Source organism: Chiloscyllium plagiosum, unplaced genomic scaffold (genome assembly GCF_037043375.1).
Source record: "Chiloscyllium plagiosum isolate Xiang-an unplaced genomic scaffold, Cpla_swu_hap1 HiC_scaffold_1, whole genome shotgun sequence".
NCBI lineage: Eukaryota > Metazoa > Chordata > Chondrichthyes > Orectolobiformes > Hemiscylliidae > Chiloscyllium > Chiloscyllium plagiosum.
In genome coordinates, this window is record NW_028270139.1 from 180,670,197 (window position 1) to 180,678,170 (window position 7,974).

Consider the following 7,974-nt stretch of genomic DNA (forward strand, 5'->3'; position numbering starts at 1 on the left):
TATACACCAGGACAAGTCAGATCCCAGAATGAAATCTGGTTTAATAGATATTTATTGAAAAGTATACAATGATTTTTCACTGAAACATAAGCACAGCTATCACAGATAGTGGCATTCAGCTCATCAATTCTTCACTGACCCTCTGAACAGCATCCAACCCAGACCAATCTCCCTAATCCCTATAACCCTGCATTGCCCACAGCTAACCCACACATCCCTGAACACTATGGGGCAATTTGCAATGGCCAATCCACCCTAACCTGCACACCTTTGCACTGTATGCAAACCCATACAGACACGGGGAGAATGTACAAACTCCACACAGATGGTCTCCCAAGGCTGGAATCTAACCCGGATCCCTGGTGCTATGAGGCAGCAGTGCTAACCACTGAGCCACCGTAGCACACACATACCCACACCAAGGTGCTGACTCTGAAATGGTTGAGCAGTTAGTTGTATGAAATGCTTCTGTAAAGGAATGGAACTGGAATGGGGACAGACTGCAACGCTGGGAAACTCAGCTCCAGCGACTCTGCCAAGGTTACCTGGGGATGCAGCTTCTCTTACAGACAGGGTCTGGGAATATCTGATCATGGAATATCCCAGACCCCGCATCCCCATCCCTGGGTAGGCCCAGACCCACCGGCAGGACAGACCCAGCAGAGGGGGGGGCACAGTGGGATACAGTGGGGAGGGAGTTGCCCTGGGAATCCTCAACATTGACTCCGGACCCCATGAAATCACAGCTTCAGGTGAAACACGAGCAAGGAAACCCCCTGCTGATTACCACGTACCGCCCTCCCTCGGCTGATGAATCATTACCCCTCCAAGTTGAACAACACTCAGAGGAAGCACTGAGGGTGACAAGGGCACAGAATGTACTCTGGGTGGGGGATTTCAATGTCCCACCACCAAGAGTGGTTCGGCAGCAGCATTACTGATCAAGCTGGTCGGGTCCTAAAGGACACAAAACATAAGGATAAAGGAACCATGAAGTCATTCAGCCCATTTATTAATTAAGACTCAAATGTCTTCTCCCAACTCCATCCCCATGAGTATATCCCCCACTGGTAATCTATCAATCCCTAACTGAACCAGAGTTAAAGACTCAGCTTCCACAGTCCTCTGCAATCGAAGTTCACAACGTGCTGAATAAAACAAATGCTCCTCTCAGACCTACCTGGCATCTTCCCTTCAAATACCTTGTAAGTTTTAACAAGATCACCTCCGTCTTTGAGAGTCCAGTGAAACCAATCTCCATATTCCCAATCCCTCTCCAAGGGACAGTGTTGGGAACAAGGCTGGTGTATTCCCTCAACACCAATAATAGCTTCCCCGAACTGCACAGGGTCCATCCGCGAGGTTAGGAGTTACATAGACAGTACGGGGATGTGATGTGATGTCTCTGCAGCTTGATGAGGGGGTGAGGTCTTTGCATCAAGAATTTAGGGAGCTAGGCAACAGATTAAAAAGCAAAATCTCAAAATAATCTCTGGATTACTCCTTGTGCCACGTGCTGGTGAGACATGATCAAAGAGATGAGACCAGATGGATTCCAGCCTCAAGGGAGAGTTTCAGATTCCTGGTTACCATTTCTGGAGAAGGTGGGACATTTACAAATGGGACGGTTTATATCAGATGAGAGCAACATCCTTGTGGGGAGGTTTGTTAGTGCTTTAGGAGGCTTGGAGATTTTAACTAATTTCCCCAGGGGAGACAGTTTGTGGGCAAGGTACAACTGGGAGTAATGTGCAGACAAATCCGTCTGACAGGCAGAGTGCAGAGAGTCCACTTCACGATTAAGAAAATGTGGCGTGGCTGGATAGGATTTAGTTTAGTGTAAAGGACCTCGTAAAGACAATGATTGAGGGTGTTGATTAGTGAAGATTCCTGAAGAAGGGCTCATGCCCGAAACGTCGATTCTCCTGTTCCCTGGATGCTGCCTGACCTGCTGCGCTTTTCCAGCAACACATTTCCAGCTCTGATCTCCAGCATCTGCAGCCCTCACTTTCTCCTTGTTGATTAGTGAGCTTTTCTAATTCACTCGCGCAACATGGGCATTGCTCATTTATTTGCTGTCCCTAATTGCCCCTTGAGAAGGTGGGGGTGAGCTGCCTTCTTGACCCACTGCAGTCCATGTGCTGGGGGTAGACCTACAATGCCCTGAGGATTCCAGGATTCTGACCCAGCGACAGTGAAGAAACGGGATATATTTCCAAGTCAGGATGGTGAGGGGCTTGGAGGGGAACTTCCCATGTATTTGCTGCCCTTGTCCTCCCAGATGGAAGTAGCCGTGGGTTTGGAAGATGCTGGTGAGTTTCTGCAGTGCATCTTGTAGCTGGTACACACTGCTGCTACTGAGCATTGGCGTCGGAGGGAGGGGGTGTTTGTGGATGTGGGGCAAATCAAGCGGCTGCTTTGTCCTGGATGGTGTTGAGCTTCTTGAGTGTTGTTGGAGCTGTACCCATCCAGGGGCAAGTGGGGAGTATCCCCTCACCCTCCTGACTTGTGCCTTGTAGATGGTGGGACAGACTTTGGGGAGTCAGGAGGGGAGTTAGTCGCTGCAGTATCCCTAGTCTCTGAGCTGCTCTTGTAGCCTCTGTGTTGATGTGGTGAGTCTTGTTCAGTATCTGGTCAATGGTAACCCCCAGGATGTTGACAGTGGGGGATTCAGTGATGGTAATGCTCTTGAATGTCAAAGGGCCGTGGTTAGAGTCTCTTATTTGGGATGGTCATACCCTGGCATTTGTGTGGCACGGACGTTACTTGCCACATGTCAGCAAGTCCAGATCTTGTTGTATTTGAACACGGACTGCTTGAATATCTGAGGAGTGGTGAATGGTGCTGAACATTGTATACTCACCGGTGACCATTCCCCACGTCTGACCTTCTGATGGAGGGAAGGTCATTGATGAAGCAGCTGAAGATGGTTGGGCCTCGGACACTCCCCTGAGGGACTCCTGCAGAGATTCTCTGGAGCTGAGATGACTGACCCTCCAACAACTTTGAGAAAGTGTGGAGTGCAGATGCTAGAAGTCGAGAGAGTGTTGCTGGAAAAGCACAGCAGGTCAGGCAGCATCCGAGGAGCAGGAGAATCGACGTTTCAGACAAGAGCCCTTCATCAGGAATGAGGCTTGAAGGCTGGTGGGGGGGGGGGGGGGGGGGGTGAGGTGAGACATAAATGGGAGGGGGGTGGGGTTGGGGGGATGATAGCTGGGAATAAGATAGATGCAGGTGGGTGTAACGTGATAGGTCGGAGGGGAGGGTGGAGCAGAATAGTGAGAAGGAACGTGGATAGGTCATGAGGGCCAAGTTAGAGGGTTGGATTTGGGATGAGGTGGGGGGAGGGGAGATGAGGAAACCGGTGAAATCCACATTGTTTCCGTGTGGATGGAGGGTTCCGAGGCAGAAGATGAGGCGTTCTTCCTCCAGGCGTCGGGTGGTGGAGGAGGGCCAGGACCTGCATGTACTTGGCGGAGTGGGAGGGGGAGTTGAACTGTTTGGCCATGGGGTGGTGGTGTTGGTTGGTGTGGGTGTCCCAGAGATGTTTCCTGAAGGACTCTGTAAGTAGTTCTACTCAGCTAAAGTTCAAAGGGGAAGGTTCAAAGGAGATGTGAGGGAAGTTTTTTTAAACATGGAGAGAGGTAGGAGTCTAGAACATGTTGCTGGGGGGTGGGAGGTTGGGGGCAGATACAATAGGGACTTTTTAGGGACTTTTAGATAGGCACATTAAAATACTGGAATGGAGGAATATGAAGCAAAGGCAGGCAGAAGGGATTAGTTTAAGTTGGCATCATGTAATGCACAGCATGGTGGGCCGAAGGGCCTGTCCCTGTGCTGTACAGTTCTATGTAACTGCCAGACTGTTGTCAGGGCCCATTGCCTTTGCAGTAACCAGTGTCTCCAACTGTTTCTTGATATCACGTGGAGGGAATCGAATTGGCTGGAGACTGGTGTCTGTGACACTGGGGATCACTGGCAGGAACATCCACTCAGCACTTCTGACTGAAGGTGTTGGGAATGCATCAGCCTTATCTTTTGCCCTGATGTGCTGGGCTCTTCTGTCATTCATCCTATCTGTGCCCCTCATGATTTTATACACCTCAGTAACGCCATCCTTCATTCCCCTACGTTCCCGGAATAAGCTCCTATCGCAGGTCCGCCTCTCCCTATAACTCAGGCCTACAAGTCCTGGCAATATCCTTGTAAACCCTCTTTGCACTCTTTCCAGTTTAACTATGTCATTCCTATAACAGGGTGACCAAAACAGGACACAATACTCCAAGTGTGGCCTCACCAACGAATTATATAACAGTAACATAACGTCCCAACTCCTGAAGGCCCAGATGCTAAATGCCTTCTTCACCGCCCTATCTACCTGTGTTGCTGCTTTCAACGACCTATGTCCTTATATTCCGAGGTCGCTCTGTTCCACAGCACTCCTCAGGACCTTGCCATTTACTGGATAAGTCCTACCTTGGTTTGATTTTCCAAAGTGCAACACCTCAGACTTATCTATATTCAATTGCATTTCCCAATCCTCAGCTCACTTCCCTATCTGATCAAGATCCCTCGGTAAGTTTTGATAACCTCCCTCACTTTCAATGATATCTCCTCATCCACATGTAACTAACAAGGAAGAAAGATCCCAGCATTGACCGCTGTGGCACACCATTTCTCACAGGCCTCCAGTCCGAGAAACTTCACCCCCTGCTTCCTACCATCCAGTCAATTTTCAATCCAATTTGCTCGGTTCTCCCTGGATCCCATGTGACCTAACCTTCATGACTAACCTGCCAGGTGGGGCCTTATCAAAGGTCTTACTAAAGTCCATATAGACAACATCTACTGCCCTACCCTCACCTATCCTCTTGGTTACATCTTTGAAAAACTGGAAAAGATTTGTCAGACATGGCTCCTGGTGCAGAAATCCATGCTGACTATCCCCAGTCAGACCTTGACTATCCAAAACTTGTATGATCCTGTTCCTCAGTATCCTCTCCAACAACGTGCCTCCCACTGATATCAGGCTCACTGGCCTGGAGTTCCCTGGCTTGTCTTTGCTCCCTTTCTTAAACAATGGAACAACATTAACCACCTTCCAGGTATCCGGAACTTCACTGGTGGCGAAAGGTGTAGCAGAAATCTCTGTAACCGTCTCTGCAATTTCTTCCAATTGCAATTCTGTGATTTGTTTAATTATCTACCACTTGGCCAAGTTAACCAATCAGTTGTATCGATTGAATCATTGAACTTTACAGTAGGGAAAGAGGCCATTAGCCCCTCGTGTCTGTAATGCCTCACAAAAACCCACTCAGCTATAGCCCCATTCTCCATTCCTAATACTTCAACCGTTTCAAATATATCTCCAGATCTCTGTGCGTGGGAAATCATGTCTCACAAACTTGATTGAGTTTTTTGAGTAAGTAACAAAGAGGATTGATGAGGGCAGAGCAGTAGATGTGATCTATATGGACTTCAGTAAGGCGTTTGACAAGGTTCCCCATGGGAGACTGGTTAGCAAGGTTAGATCTCATGGAATACAGGGAGAACTAGCCATTTGGATACAGAACTGGCTCAAAGGTAGAAGACAGAGGGTGGTGGTGGAGGGTTGTTTTTCAGACTGGAGGCCTGTGACCAGTGGAGTGCCACAAGGATTGATGCTGGGTCCTCTACTTTTTGTCATTTACATAAATGATTTGGATGTGAGCATAAGAGGTACAGTTAGTAAGTTTGCAGATGACACCAACATTGGAGGTGTAGTGGACAGTGAAGAGGGTTACCTCAGATTACAACAGGATCTGGACCAGATGGGCCAATGGGCTGAGAAGTGGCAGATGGAGTTTAATTCAGATAAATGTGAGGTGCTGCATTTTGGGAAAGCAAATCTTAGCAGGACTTATACACTTAATGGTAAGGTCCTAGGAAGTGTTGCTGAACAAAGAGACCTTGGAGTGCAGGTTCATAGCTCCTTGAAAGTGGAGTCACAGGTAGATAGGATAGTGACGAAGGTGTTTGGTATGCTTTCCTTTATTGGTCAGATTATTGAGTACAGGAGTTGGGAGGTCATGTTGCGGCTGTACAGGACATTGGTTAGGCCACTGTTGGAATATTGCGTGCAATCCTGGTCTCCTTCCTATCGGAAACATGTTGTGAAACTTGAAAGGGTTCAGAGGAGATTTACAAGGATGTTGCCAGGGTTGGAGGATCTGAGCTATCGGGAGAGGCTGAACAGGCTGGGGCTGTATTCTCTGGAGCGTCGGAGACTGAGGGGTGACCTGACAGAGGTTTTATTAAAATCATGAGCATGGATAGGGTAAATAGACAAAGTCTTTTCCCTGGGGTGGGGGAGTCCAGAACTAGAGGGTATAGGTTTAGGGTGAGAGGGGAAAGATATAAAAGAGACCTAAGGGGCAACATTTTCACATAGAGGGTGGTACGTGTATGGAATGAGCTGCCAGAGGATGTGGTGGAGGCTGGTACAATTGCAACATTTAAAAGGCACCTGAATGGGTATATGAATAGGAAGGATTTGGAGGAATATGGGCCGGGTGCTGGCAGGTGGGACTAGATTGGGTTGGGATATCTGGTCAGGATGGACCGAAGGGTCTGTTTCCATGCTGTACATCTCTATGACTCTCTCTTGGGCAGCACATCCCAAAGCCGAACAACTCTCTGAGTGAAGAAGTTTCTGTTCAGCTCACTCCTTGCTCTCTCACTGGCAGTGTTGAAATTGTGAGCCCTGGTTACTGACATACCAACCTGTGGAAAGAGATTATCCTTGTTTCCCCTGTCACAATTGTTCATCATTTTGAACACCTCAGGAAGGTCATCTCTTCATCTTGCCTGCTCCAAACACAATAAGCCCAATCTCTCTCTAACCTTTCCTTGTTTGTAAACTCCCTCATTGCTGGGATCGTTCTCACCAATCACCTTTGAACTCTCTCCAGCGCTTCCACATCCTTCCCTTTGTCACGGATGAGGCCAGACCACTGAAAACATTTTTAACAGGCAGCCCAAATCATAACGTTGCAATTTGTTTTGGGAAGTGTCTAGTGAAAATTACCCAGAGTAAGTTAGCTAGGTTGACTACTAGATTTTAAAACGGATAGAAATGTATTCACAAAATAGCACAATGTAGCACACAGAATAAAATAAAGAGGCCCTACAGAACTCAGTTTATCCAAACTAGACTTCATTATACTGTTCCAGATATACACAAAAGTCCCAATACACAAACTCCCTTTAACCCCCCCCCCCCCCCCCCAGTCTAAATGGAACACAGGCTTACAGAGTGAAGTGGAGGGGCAGAAAGAGAGAGAGAGAGAGAGTATCCGCACAGTTCCCTGTTGAACTAAACTACTCAGTTAGAGAGATAACCACTGCCCTTTCATTATACAGGTCACTTCTAAAACATGACCACTTTGGCCTGAAACAAAAGGCCTCTCAATACCTTTTCCACCTCTGTACCAAACCAGGCTGACCGGAGCTCGGTGTGGTTTATTGACCCTCTGAAAATAATCAGGGACAGAGTCTCCATGAGCCAAGGAACAGCTTTTAGAAACAAAAGGAACTAACTTTGTGACACCGTGAATGAGGGGACCAGAATACTGTTGAACAATACTGTCCAAATGTGTGTCATCAGCAAATTTGGATATTTGACTTTACATGCCATTATCCAAGTTTTAAATTAATATTGTGAGTAACTCAGATTCGAACACAGATCCCTGCCATCTTCTGCTGAACCGTATGATTCTCTGACCTATCAGGCCATCAGACACAGGAGCAGGATGAGGCCACTCAGCCCATCGGGTCTGCTCTGCCGTTCGATCATGGCTGATAGGTTTCTTAACCCCATTCTCCTGCATTACCCCCTCCATAGCGCTGGATCCCTTTACTCATCAGGAACCTCTCTAACTTCACCTTAAATACACTCAATGACCTGTCCTCTGCATCAATGAGTCCCACAGATTC